The sequence below is a fragment of the Cuculus canorus genome, chromosome 22, assembly GCF_017976375.1.
Source record: "Cuculus canorus isolate bCucCan1 chromosome 22, bCucCan1.pri, whole genome shotgun sequence".
NCBI lineage: Eukaryota > Metazoa > Chordata > Aves > Cuculiformes > Cuculidae > Cuculus > Cuculus canorus.
Window position 1 is genome coordinate 5,189,894 of NC_071422.1, and position 13,959 is coordinate 5,203,852.

The 13,959-nt window shown below is 55.3% G+C and overlaps 1 protein-coding gene across 1 annotated transcript in view; it reads right to left on the minus strand.

Annotated features, from left to right (window-relative positions):
• The window catches only part of WASF2 (WASP family member 2), a 37,452-nt gene extending 31,090 nt beyond the window's left edge, over nucleotides 1-6,362 (minus strand). The window contains exon 1 of the mRNA XM_009557545.2: nucleotides 6,246-6,362. The gene's annotated coding sequence lies outside the window, so the exon portion shown is untranslated. The remainder of the gene's footprint in view (nucleotides 1-6,245) is intronic.
• Between the last annotated feature and the right edge of the window lie 7,597 nt (nucleotides 6,363-13,959).

The following is a 13,959-nucleotide window of genomic DNA, read 5'->3' on the forward strand; positions in this document are numbered from 1 at the left end:
ATTTCAACCAAGATTCCTGATCCTTTAAATTTCCTTCTCCAAAGCCCCTAGCAGATGCATGCTTGAGATATTTGTGCTCCACCACTTCTCCAGTAGCAACCTAACGCCAGAAAGCTTTACAGCAATGTCAAGAATTAGGGTAGGATCTAGAGGAACTATTTCCCAGGCCCATTACTGCAGCAAAGGCGAGCTCGGGAAGGAGAATGTGATGAATGCTTCGCATCACTGCTGTGCTGCTTGCTCAACCAAACAACATGGAAGTTTGTTTCAGTTCTTCTCCCCACTACAGCCTCCCAGCAAGGAAAAACAAACCCTGCAGACCTTTGGACGGAAAAACAAGTCTTTTATAAACCAGAATCAGGCCTGAACCAATGTGTGCTTACAGCCCAGGTGGCCAGTTATGTCCTGGGCTGCACCAAAAGAAGCGTGGCTGGCAGGGTGAAGGAGGGGATTCTCCCCATCTACTCCCCTCTTGTGAGACCTCATATGAAGCCCTGCATTCAATTCTGGAATCCCAAACACAGGCAGGGCATGGAACTGTTGGAGTGGGTCCAGAAGAAGCCAGGAAGATGATCCAAGGGCTGGAGCACCTCTGCTATGAGGACAGGCTGAGAGAGCTGGGGTTGTTCAGCCTGGAAAAGAGAAGGCTCAGGGGAGACCTTAGAGCAGCTTCCAGTACAGAAAGGACCTCCAGGAAAGCTGCAGAGGGACTTTTTACAAGGGCCTAAAGGGACAGGACGAGGGGAAATGGCTTTAAATTGGTGGGGGGAAGATTTAGATTAGATGTTATGTAGAAATCCTTCACCATGAGGGTGGGGAGGCTCTGGCCCAGGTTGCCCAGAGCAGTGGTGGCTGCCCCATCCCCGGAGGTCTTTAAGGCCAGGTTGGATGGGGCTTGGAACCCCTGATCCAGTGGGAGGTGTCCCTCCCCATAGCAGGGGGTGGAACTGGATGGGCTGTGAGGGCCCTTCCAACCCAAATCATTCCAAGATTCTATGATTTAATGTCTGTAGAAGCCCCCGTTAGCCAGCACGCCCACTGCACTGAAGCCTGGTCAGCAGCACCAGTGGCCTCCCCTCCTCAAAATGAAAACGCATGGTCTTTTTATTACACAGAGTTGCAAAAATACAAAAGGAAGTAAATGTCACCAGAGTGGTTCTGTTCTGAGCAGTTATTTGCTTATTACCCAGAACCCACTTCCACATGGCTTTTTTTAAATCCAGTGTTTATAAATACCTACAATATTTAAATAAATGTTAATCTGCAGTAACTAAGGGCCCGATCTCACAAATATTTATCCTTGCACATTGAATAAATACTGAAATACACAATTTCTTACCACAGTTCCCATCAGAAGCTGCTGAAAACAGTAACACAACAGAGGTCAGGCTGGGAGAAGAGTTGCATTTTGCTTCTCTAGATTTACGCACAGGGGAAGCGTCACTTCTGGGTTGCCTCCTGCACATTTTAGTACTGTAGAATCACAGAATCGTTTGGTTGGAAAAGATCTTTGAGATTATTGAGTCCAACCATACCTGTCCACTACTGAACCAGATTCCTGAGCACCTCATCTACCTGTCTTTTAAATCCCTTCAGGGATGGGGACTCCTCCACCACTACCCTGGGCAGCCTCTGCCAGTACTGAGAACCCTTTCAGTGAACAACTTTTTCCTGATGTCCAATCTGAACCTGTCCTGGCACAACTTGAGGTCATTTCCTGTCATCCTATTGCCTGTCATGTGGGAGAAGAGCTCAGCACCCACCTCACCACAACCTCCTTTCAGGCAGTTGTAGAGAGCAATAAGGTCTCCTCTCAGCCTCCTCTTCTCCAGGCCAAACAGTCCCAGGTCCCTCAGCTGCTCCTCATAACTCTTGTTCTCCAGACCCTTCCCAGCTCTGCTCCCCTTCTCTGGATGCGCTCCAGCCCTCAACGTCCTTCTTGTAGTGAGGGGCTCAAAACTGAACCCAAGATTTGAGATGTGGCCTCACCGAGTCCAGGGCCACAATCACTTCCCTGCTCCTGCTGGCCACACGGTATCTGATACAATCCAAGATGCCACTGACCTTCTTGGCCTCTTGGGCCACTGCTGCCTCATGTTCAGCTGCTGTCAACCAGCACCTCCAGATCCTTTTTCACCAGGCAGCTTTCCAGTCACTCTTCCCCAAGCCTGGAGCGCTGCATGGGGTTGTTGTGAAGAAGTATACAAAGGAGTGATATAGAAGCTACGTAAAGGAGCAAACCCAATGCTGAGACAGACAGGTCTCGTTTGGGCTGTTTTAATCCTCAGAAGCAGCTTTTGGCCGTGTGTGCTTTTACCAGGTGCTGGTGTCCCATTCTGTACGAGGACAGCAGGAACTTTATACCCAAAACATGCAAACACAATGGCTATTAAGCCCTTTTCCTGGTTCGTGACTGACTCGTGCGGCACACGCAACAATGTGTTTGGCTCAGGTGAATTGACCAAGGGCTAAGTATTACCATCAACCCCAGCAAAGACAAAAGAGCAACCTTACATTTAAAGTTATTAAACATTTTAGTCCCGAAAGCACACAGAGAGAATGATTAAAGCCCAGTCTTACACTTGTTGAAATCTTCCTTCTTAGTCTGTCGAAAAAAACTAACCTGATTTTTCGAAACATTAATCCTCACAACCCGCTTTGTTCTTCTATCGCCACAAAAAATGATAATAAAAAAAACCCCAAGACGATAGATTTGCTGCTGTAACTCCACGCGTATGAGGCAATCACTGAAGTTTTAACCCCTCCACCCACACTACACGATTATCTAAGCTTTGTGAATGAAATCAACTTTTCCTGGACCAGCCCTGAAGAATGAGATATATTCAAAGCATGCAGAGAAACTGGGTTGTAGTTATCATAAAGGTTGGATTCTTTTTAATGAATCACTGCTCGCAAATACCTTCTGAGCCGTAACTTAAAAATACACCATTTCTGTGTGGTGTGTCACATTATTCACAGGGAAAGCAGTTTTATACTCCGCTGAAAAGACCTTGCCTGTTAACTCATCACTTCAAACCCCACAGCGGTGCCTCTAAACGCACAAGGGCTGCAGTTTCAGCTTCTACCCCTCTGTACTGAGACACTTGCTTCCAAACACCACATTTCAAACACAATTTGTACAAAATAAAGTAGCCCAAAACACACCGTGTTTCTTTTTTTGCCTCCCCCATAGCCTTAGCTTGCATTCCCCTCCTCAACCCCGCAGCAGATTTTTGTAAAACCAGACCTGGAAAGGTTTGTTAGGAATGTAGAAGCTGGAGTGAGCAATGGGGGTGAGTGCAGGCAGTAACTGCTGCACCGCTGACTCTTCGTGGGGCTGGGGACAGGGGTGTGGGAATGGTGAAATAAATCATAGAATGGTTTGGGTTGAGAGAGACCTCAAAGTCCATCCAGTTCCACCCCCTGCTATGGGCAGGGACACCTCCCACTGGATCAGATTGCTCTAAGCCCCATCCAACCTGGCCTGGAACATCTCCAGGGATGGGGCAGCCACCTGGAGCAACCTGGGCCAGGGCAAAATCCAAGGTTCAGGGAAAAGTTTACACTCAGTTCACTCCTGGAAGTTTATCCTCTTACAACTCACACTTATAAAGTAGAGCCAGGCTTCACCCTGTCTCAGCTTAGACCCACAGGGAGATGGCAAACCCGCTTCTCACCCCAAACAGAACAAGGATCTTAGCAAAGCAGGAATCGATGCTTTGGAAGGTAGAAGTCCTGGGTTTGATCCCCACCATCACCAACCTGCCCAGAAACAATATTGAACACTGTAGCTTGACCAAACATCAGCATTAGGTAGACCTCTAATGCTCGGATTACGCTCTTGCATTCGAACTCTATGTTTTCAAGCACAATCCTTAAAAACAAGGGCACAGAACTGGAGCACCTGGCCTGCACCCCAGTTCTCAGATAAAGTTTGTCCCTGGCTATGTATGCAAGTGGATTTTCAAAGTCACTCTATCAACACACTGTCCATGTTCTCAGTGGGTAGATGTTCGCTTTGGTTTGTTTTTAACTAAGTTTTGAATTCAACTCCGTGTTGGTTTCTATGACAAAACCCAACTGAAGGTAAATAACAGGCAAATCAGAACGAACTGTCACAACGCAGCAATTTAAACTCCTGCAGCATTCAGCAGCAGCTGATCCTGTAGTGGTGTAAAAGGGGTGGAAAACGTAACTATTCCCCTTCCTCATGTGACCAGGCAGGCAGACTTTGGTACTTCCCATAAAGTCACACTGTGCATCAGCTTTGCCACAGGGAAGCGCACACACACATACGTCCCATGGGCTTCTCACATCTTTTACTTTCAACTTTTCCATCTCACAAATCTTTGGGAAGGACATGCGAGTGTGAGGACTACAGAGGGCACCATCAGTTACGACCCTGCCTGCAGCAGGTATAGCTGACAAAAGTTAAATACAAAAAGGCTTTTCAGCATTATTAACATAATTTCATGTCCACCAATATCTGCAGGGCTGAAAGACTTAGACTTGTGTTTTCTAGTGTTATCAAACAGGCCTACTCCTGTTCCTGCTTCTACCAGTGGTTTAATCAATGCAGAGATGCCCAATTCTGCTGTTGCTACTAATTAAACTAATGCCAACTGTGAACTTTTGTGCAGGAAAAAAAGACTCCTACCACAGGAAGGTCCTTGAGGTCAAACAGTGAGAAGCTGCAATATCTTAGCTTTCTCCAAAGGACACAGGTTATTTGTATCCCGAAGAAGTAACCCTAAAACAAGCCTAAATGCTGGGGAAGTGCAACCCCAAGGACATTCCCTAACAACTTACTTCTTTGCTGGAAGAAACATAAGCTGAGGTCACTGGCAGCAGTATGTTTGACCAAACTACCTCACCGCGTCCTGTTATGCCCTTCAAGGCTTCCTTTCAGAAAGTACCTATATATTTAATATTGGGGAAAGCATTTTCCAAAGCATGCAGCAGCACCCACACCATCTCACCTCAACTGGTTTTACACCTTGTGCACCCACAGTTAATAGTCAAGGGCCTTACACACACCCTTAAAGTGCAGCCACACATATCGAAGGATGCACCTGCTTGCAGGGCAGGAAGACAGCCAGGAGGGAGAAGTTGCTTTCACAGCAACACTCCAAAAACGCAGTCATCGGGACTTGCACCAACAACGGCAGCCAGCTCACACCCAGACAGACTTTGTAGACAGACACGCACAGGTTTGCACAAGCACTGATGGTAAATCCAGACAGCAAAGGCTTCGAGCAGCCTGGAAAGGGGGGGGATCCTGTCCCCCAGCACGACACCACTGCCTCTTCCTTAGAGGGGACTTTGTACACTCCTCTCCTTCTTCCCAGCTCCCCCAAACCATTCCTCATTAAATTAGACCTCTGTAAGGGTCCCGGGACAGCAGACACCAACAAGGCCTCAGGAGTGCCTGTCATTTTATAGAATCATAGAATGATTTGGGCTGGAAGAGACATCAACACCCAACCAGTTCCAGCCCCTGCCATGGGCAAGGACACCTCCCACCGGATCAGGATGCTCCAAACCCCATCCAGCCCGGCCTTGAACACCTCCAGGGATGGGGCAGACACTAGTGCTCTGGGCCAGGGCCTCCCCACTCTTATCGCGAAGAATTTCTTCATAATGTCTAATCTAAATCTTCCCCTTTCCTACTTAAAACCATTCCCCCTTCTCTTATCACTCCATGCCTTTGCAAGAAGTCCCTCCCCAGCTTTCCTGGAGCCCTTTCGGCCGCTCTAAGGTCTCCCTGGAGCTTTCTCTTCTCCAGGCTGAACTCCCTCAGCCTGTCCTCACAGCAGAGGTGCTCCAGCCCTTGGATCATCCCCGTGGCCTCCTCTGGACTCGCTCCAACAGCTCCATACGCTCCTCACGTTGGGAATTTCCTAACGCCAGTACAAGCTCTGTCCCCTCCCCGGGCAGGGCAGCCCCAGGGCACACACCCTGCACTGAGCCATAGCTCCTGGGAGGGGCTGGGCTAGTGTCAGTCCAGGGCTAAAGCCATTCCTCCTCTCCGTGCCCAGCCCGGGGCCAAGCCCCCCCAGACCGGGGGCACCGGGGCCTTCACCACCAGAGGCTCACTATGTGGCAGGAAGCACCGCCTGCCTCAACCCTACGACTCACTATTTAGCAAGGGCCTAGCGGCCGAACCCAGCGCCTCCGCCTCTCTCCCCGGACACGAGGTGGCCCGGGAGGTCCGAGGAGTCGCCGTTCGCCCCTCTGGTACTCACCCCTCTCCGCTGCTGTCCCCTCTGGTCCCCTCCGCTCGCTACCACCAGGGCGGGCCAGCCCGGCCGTCCGCCATTCCACAGCTCCCCCTCCCTGCCCCGGCTGAGCCTCGCCCCGCCTCCTCCCGGCCTCCGGCGAGCCGCGCTATTGGCTGGCCGTCCAGCAGTTCTGCCATGCGATTGGCTGATTAAGCTGTCAATCAAAGCCATCCTACGCCATTTGCGTACGAAAATGGAGCAGCAGCAGAACCCCACCCAAGCCGGCCGCGCAAAGAGAGTAAACAGAGCGGAATGTACCACCTGGAGAGATAGATGGGGGGGTCCCTTCTCGGCTTTGCGACAGATTCCCGGGGCAGAGAGGAGAACAGCGACACCACGCACAGCCACTCCATTTCCAAAACATACGTTTTGGTCCGTGAGTGCCTGAGTTCGATATTCTTCCAAGTGGTTTTCGAGGAAGGGTTCTCTTCTGCCCCCCCTCTGAAGAACGCCCACTTGGTGTTGCCCGTCGCCTCTATGGTCTCACGCCCTGCTAGGAAAGTTCCACCTGCGGGAGCGGGGGTGTCACGCCAGGGCCGGGGCGGGGGGGTGGGCGGGTAAGGTTGAAGAGTCCAGCTGGGAGTGTGGGGCTGGAGGGGTGGGGGTGGCAGGGGGTGCAAGGCACAGGGACAGGGCTGGGCTGGGCTGCGAGCAGGAATGGAGCCTAGTAGCTGCCTGACCTTCTGCCACAACCCAGAGGGGCTCATCTGCCCCCAGCCAGGGCAGGGGGTCCCCAGCCCCCCATTCTCCTCCAGCTCTGAATTGGGGTAGGGGGTCCCAGCCCCCATATGCCTCCAGCACCCCAACCAAGACAGGGATTCCCCAGCTCCCCATCCATCTCCAGACCCTCATCTGCCCCCAGCCCCCCATCCTCCTCCAGCTCTATAGTGGGCTAGGGGGTCCCAACCCACATCTGCCTCCAGCCCCCAACCAAGACAGGGGGTCCCCAGCCCCCCCATCCACCTCCAGCCCCCCAGCCAAGATGGGGAGGGGCGTCCTCTGCCCTTCATCCACCTCCAGCTCTGAATTCAGAAGGAAGATCCCCAGCCCCCATCTGCATTCAGCCCCCCAACCTGAGTGGGGAGCCCCTATCCCTCATCCATCTTCAGCCTCTAAACTGGGGGAGGGGGTCCCCAGCCCCCCATCCACCTCTAGCCCTGAATTGGAGTGGGGATTTCTACCCCCTCATCTGTTTCCAGCTCTGAACCGGGCTGGGGGTCCCCAGCACAGGGGTACCTGGAGCTGGGGGGGGGCACAGCGAGCTGCCCTCCTCGCAGGCTGTGCGGAAGTGGTGGCCGCTGGAAGCAGCTGGATGATGCTGATTTTGGCTCTTGCATCGGTTTCTCCCCGTGGTGTGACAAAGCGGGAAGTGGAGTCACAGCCTAACGAGCCTGGTTTAATGAGTGGGGCTGGCGACGCGTGTGTGAGGTGAGGGGCTGAGTGGACACCACTGTGTGTCACGGTCCACATGGGCATCACACCTTGGTTATGGCAAGTAGGGCTTCACACCGGGATGAACAGCACAGCTGAGCACTCCAGGGCTTGGAAAAGCCCCACTCTCTGCCTGGCCTCGAGCCCGAATGACCTTGGCCGCATCCTGAATCTCAGCCGAGTCCTTGGCAGAGCCAGGGTGATGCTAATGCCCCCTCAGAAACTGCAGGAGCGAAGATTTGATCAGAAATCACCAGCACACTGCGTTCCTGCCTGCGCACCTGGGTATTAAATCTTTCCTCCCCTGCCTGGCACTCAAACCCGGGTTCGTTTCTGCCTGCAGACGAGGGAAGAGGGAGCAGGATGAAGGGCACTGGGTGCAGCCATCTATCTCTTTGGTGCTCGTGCTTTAAACCCAGCTGCAGGGAGTAAATCACCGGCACCCCTGATGGGAAGCAAACAAATCCATGTCAGTGCTGCCGGGAGCTGTGGCTGGGGAAGGCATCTGTGGGCATCGCCAATGGGCAGAGCGGGTGGCCCCAACTGCACCAGCCTGGGACTGGCTCTGGTTCGTGCTGTACCTGTTTTGCCTGCAAATCCTGCTCCCTTAGCACAGCCTTTGCCTGCTCCTGGGGTCTCTCTGCCCACTCCTGGGGTCTCTCCGCTCACTGCTGATGCCTCTCTGCCACTGCTACCACCTCCTTTGCTGCTCCTGGATGAGACGGGCACACATCCACATTGCAAAGAGCCAATTTTGCCCCTTTTGTATCCCTCCCCCCTATACACAATCACCTTAGGTGCAATGCTCAGCACCTCCCGCTGCCCCCAGCACCCACTGCTCACCCTGTGCTGCCCCAGCACCCGCCTGTCCCCTCTGTGGGTGCAAAGCAAGGACTGAGGTGCTGCTGGAGGCTGCTCAGCTCCAGGTTTTCCAGGCTGCCAGCAAGCCTGTTCTCTTGAAGAAGATCTGCTTCTATCCCAAGGTGTCACAGCCTCAAGGGAACCACCTAATCTGTATCTGCACTGCAACCTTTATCTCTCCCCAGCTGTGTGAGAGGTTCTGTTTATAGCTGCCAAATAATACCTGCTAAATTGCAGGATCCAACATCCCCCCCCGCATCCCCCACCACCACCACGGTACCCCCTGACACTTGTTTCTCTGCAAGAGGGATGCTCAGGCTTGCCAGGTGCCTCCCTGTGTTTTGCTGGAGGTAAATGATGCTCTGGGGGACAAGGAAGGGCAGCTGGGCTACTCCTGCCTCCCGGATGAGCTCCAGCCACATCCAAGCCTCTGATAACCCCAGACAGACCCTGGCACAAATTGCTGTTGGCTACAGTTTCATCCTAACCCCGCTTCCCTCTGCCTGGGCTTTGCTTCTGCTGAAAACGAGGTGGGATCCAGCAGGTCCAGCCTCATCCTTCCTCTACGTGACCTAGGGATGGAGAAGCGGACATCCTCCACGGGAGGGAGGAGATGGTTGCTTATCACAGCCTCTGTGTCAGCCTGGCCTTGCACAAAGCCATGGCCACGGTCTTGTCCAGGGATGGTGGCCACGTGGCTCTCTGGAATCACCCACCAACAGCCAGGGACCCTTGGGCACCCCTTCCCACGCCTATCCCACCATCACAAAATGATTAAGGAGACGCTGCATGAGGGCCAATGCGAGGGCAGAGTGGCTCCAACTGCATCCCTACTCCCTGTGGGAAAAGAACTGAGGCTGTTGGCATCAGTGCAGCGTAGACGCTCCGAAAACGTGCACCCAAGGCGGTGCCCTGCATCCCTGATTCCCACGGACCACGACACCCTGGCATCAATCCGGGCTGCGGCAGCGAGCTGGGGTGCCTGGGATGCACAGAGCGCACGGGGCACCTGGATGCACCTCAGGGATGTGTGGGGCACACGGGATGCTCAGGGTACCTGTGGTACATGGGATGCATGGTACACACAGAATGCTATGGGGCACATGGGATGAACAGGATGCCCGGGATGCAGAGGACATGTGGGGCTCCTGGAATATGTGGGGCATGAGGTACAGAGTGCACAGGGTGCTTGGGGGTCCCAGGATGCATAGGGCACGTGGGATGCAGTGGGGCACGTGGAATGGACAGAGTGCACAGGACACACGGGGTATCAAGCTTGCAGGGGTGCTTGGGGTACCCAGAGACACATGGGGTGCCTGGGGGCATGTGGGGTGCAGGGGATTTCTGGGATGCAGAGGGCATACAGGATGGATGGAATGCCCAGGGTGCCCCCTGCCCATGGGTGCATGCGGTATGCAAGGGTGCATGGGATTCCCGGGATGCAGTGGGGCACACAGGATGGATGGAAAGCACAGGATGCCTGGAGGCACAAGTGATATGCAGGCTGCATGGGATTTTCGGGATGCAGTGAGGCACACAGGATGGATGGAAAGCACAGGATGGATGGAAAGCACAGGATGCCTGGAGGCACAAGGAATACACAGGGTGCATGGGGTTTCTGAGATCCATGGGGCACATGGGATGGATGGAAAGTGCAGGATGCCCGGGGTGCGCAGTGCCCATGAGGTATGCAAGGTGCGTGGGATTCGGGATGCAGGGAGGCACACGGGATGGATGGAATGTGCAGATGCCCAGGGTGCAAAGCGCCCCTGGGGTGCCCGGGGCACCCACTGCCCGACGGGTCCCCGAGCCAGCGTGGCGGCGGGCAGTTGCTGCGCCGCTGACATTTACTAATCAGCTCTAACCTCAGCTGCACACCCGCTCCGTCTCGCTTGCTGTCTTGTCTCCATGGAGACTCCGCAACCTTTGCTCACTCGTTAATGGTATCTCAGCAAACGAAACTCCAACACCACCCAGCCTTCCCCTCCCGGCCTCGAGAGAAATCCTCGCCTCTCACCTCCATCCCTGTCCCCTCCCGCCGATGGGGATAAAAGGGACGAGTCCTTGTTAACGAAGGACCCAGCCACGCTGGGCCGAGCCAGGGGCAAGTTCTGACAGCGGCGCAGGGAGGAGGGAGAGCCGCCATCCTCCTCACCGCCAAAAAAACAAGGCCGGGGGATTTTATTGCTGCGGCAGCAAGGACGGGCTCTGGCCACGCAGGATGTTGGCCAACAGCCCCTTCCCAGCTGATTTATTGAGCCGCGAGGCTTGGCACAAGCTGTTGTGCTTGGGTTGTGTGTGTGTGTGTCCCCCATCCCAAACCCAACCCTTGAACCAACCGAAGCCACTCGGCACCCAAAAATCATCCGGAGGCAGCGGCGGCTGCCGGGAGCGTGCTCCGTCCCCAGTGTCCTGCTCTCACCGATTCTGTTTTCAAATTAACATGGGAAAGATGCCCATTACCTGCTTCCAGATAATGACTATGATTAGGCAGAGCTCTGCTGCCAGCCGAGATCTGAAGGATTTCTGTGCACTCCAGCAGCGCTTGCCGGTGCAAAAACAAGAGCAATAAAGTGTAAATAAAAGACTAAAGAAAATAGCGCGGTCCATCAGCGGAAAGAGTGTGCAGAAGCAGCTCGAGAAGATGGGCTTTCTGCGGTGGTGGAGGGGGGGACGGCTTCAGCAAAGCGAAACTGGACGAGGGGTTGGAGGCTGCCCGGTGCCTGCACCCCGTGTTTGAAGCTGGATCAGCCCCCACTCGCTGGAAACTGGGGGGTTTGAAAGGGAAAAATGAGATGTGCGCTTGTGAGCTGTAATGAGGGATGAGGGCTCCTGGTCCGTCAGGCAGAGCTGAGGCTTAAAGAAGGGGAAAGGAAATAGCCTGATCTCCTGAGACGGCTGTGCCCTGTGCTGGATGCTCCGGGACAACTTTGGCCTGGCTGTCGGAGCCCCCCAGGGCTCGGGACACGCAGGGAGCAGCATAGGACCCACAGTGCCCATAGGGACCTGCCAGGTAACCCATGCAGCACCAGTCATGGAGCTCAGGACAAGAAGGGAGCAGCACAAGACCTCCAGCGCCCATAGGGACCTGCCAGGTACCCCATGCAGCACCAGTCATGGGGCTCAGGACAAGAAGGGAGCAGCACAGGACCTCCAGCACCCATGGGGACCTGCCAGGTACCCCATGCAGCACCAGTCATGGAGCTCAGGACAAGAAGGGAGCAGCACAGGACCTCCAGAGCCCATAGGGTCCTGCCAGGTACCCCATGCAGCACCAGTCATGGAGCTCAGGACAAGAAGGGAGAAGCACAGGACTTCCAGCACCCATGGGGACCTGCCAGGTGCTCCGTGCAGCACCGACCATGGGGGTCAGGAAAAGCACAAGACCTGCAGTGCTCATGGGGACCTGCCAGGTACCTCTTGCAGCACCAGTCATGGAGCTCAGGACAAGAAGGTAGCAGCACAGGACCTCCAGCGCCCATGGGGACCTGCCAGGTGCTCCGTGCAGCACCGACCATGTGGGGTCAGGACAAGCACAGGACCCACAGTGCCCACGGGCATCAGCCAGGTGCTCCATGCAGCACATGAGGGGATAGGATAGAGCACAGAACCCTGCTGCAAAGGGGGAACCCCTAAACTTTGCTGTTCGTGGGTACCTGGCTCATCTGGACCCTCCTCCTCTCCTGCCAGCCCTTACTGGGGAGATCATAGAATCGTAGAATCACCAGGTTGGAAAGGACCCACGGGATCATTGAGTCCAACCATTCCTGACACTCCCTAAACCATGTCCCTCAGCACTTCATCCACCCGTTCCTTAAACACCTCCAGGGAAGGTGACTCGACCACCTCGACGGGCAAGCACAGGGCTGGCAGAGCCCACGCTGACTTGCGGGGTCCCCCCTGCATCTTTGCACGCCAGCATGGCCCAAAGCATCCCAGCACAGCTCAGCTCAGCCTCCATCCCCTGCACCCCGAGGATGCTCCATGGCGTGTCACCCTGTGATGCATCACCCCGTGACATGCTGCTCTGCGGCAAGTCACCCCCTGAGCTGCTCATCTTCCCCAGCAGCACTGGCCAGAGCGGTCCCGCTCGGAGTCGGAGCAGGGAGGAAGAGCATCACTCACCATCTGACACGCAGCGGCTGTGGGAGGAGGGTGAAGGCAGCAGGCGAGGGGGAGGAAGGGCAGCTGACACGTCCCAGCACTGTGGCAGGGAGAGTTTCACCCGCTGAGAGCTCTGGAGCTGCTTGGACACTGGCCTTGGCTTCCAATTTCTCACCCCACAGCTCAGGGCTGGGGTGCAAGAGGCGAGGACGGCAGCCAAGTTTGTCCCCGTCCTGCAGGGATGCTGGGGTGCTGCTGGGGGCACTCGCCCTCATCCTGATGCCAAGGAAGAAACAAAACCCCTGCCTGTGCTGCCAAGCTGAGCTTCTGCTCCCTCTGAACCTGCCAAGATCCTCTCTCTGTGGCTGTGGGAGATGGAAAAACACGGCTGTGGCCACGAGCTCACCCTTGCCAGCAGCCTTTGAGGTGGCTTTCACCATCCCTGAGGCAGAGCATCACTCCCAGCTCGCCCTGTGCTGGGGTGCCACGGCGGGTGACGGTCCCCACGGTCCCTGGGGAGGATGGAAGAGGAGCCACCATTTCCTCTTCCGATGGCTCCGGGCAGCAACCGTCGCCTCCAAACCCTGGTCCCACATGTGGCTTACAGGCAAGGCAGCTCCTTGGGGACTTGGTGGCCTCATGTCACCCTGCTGGGCTCCCACTGCCAGCCGGACAGGCGCAGGGCACCTCCCTGGACCCCCAGGTGCTCATGGAGCCATCCTGTCCCAGCCGAGCGGATGCAGGGAGCTAATCTCCGCTCCGATTAGGCAGAATTCCCAGCAATGGAGGTTTCTCCTTTTTATTTTTCTCTTTTTTTTTTTTTTCTCCCCCCTCAGTGATAACAAATAATAATATAATCCCCTTAATCCTTCCCCGAGGAGCCGGTGCGCACACCCGCCCGGGAAGCACCGTGCTTCTGCCGCCGCTGATAACTCGCACCACCAGGGCCCCTGCAAAAACAAACACTTTGGCTCACGCTTCACCCCCAAATCCCTGCGTGCTGCCCCTCGGATCCTCCCTCCAGCACCCCCAGGCTCCCCCAGTCCAACCCCACTGCCAGCTTGGAGGGAACCAGCATCGCTTTGGGCTCCTTCCTACTGGCCAAGGGGACCACGACCCCACGGAACCCCCAGCCAAGGGGGGGTCCCACCCCCCACCCAGGACCCTCCTGGGGGTTCTGCTCCCCCAGTTCCTTCTTCCTTCGCAGCGAAAACACAGTGAAGCTCCTGGAGGCTGAGCTCCATGGGGCACTTTCCTCTTGCACCCTTCTGGTTCCTTGGGA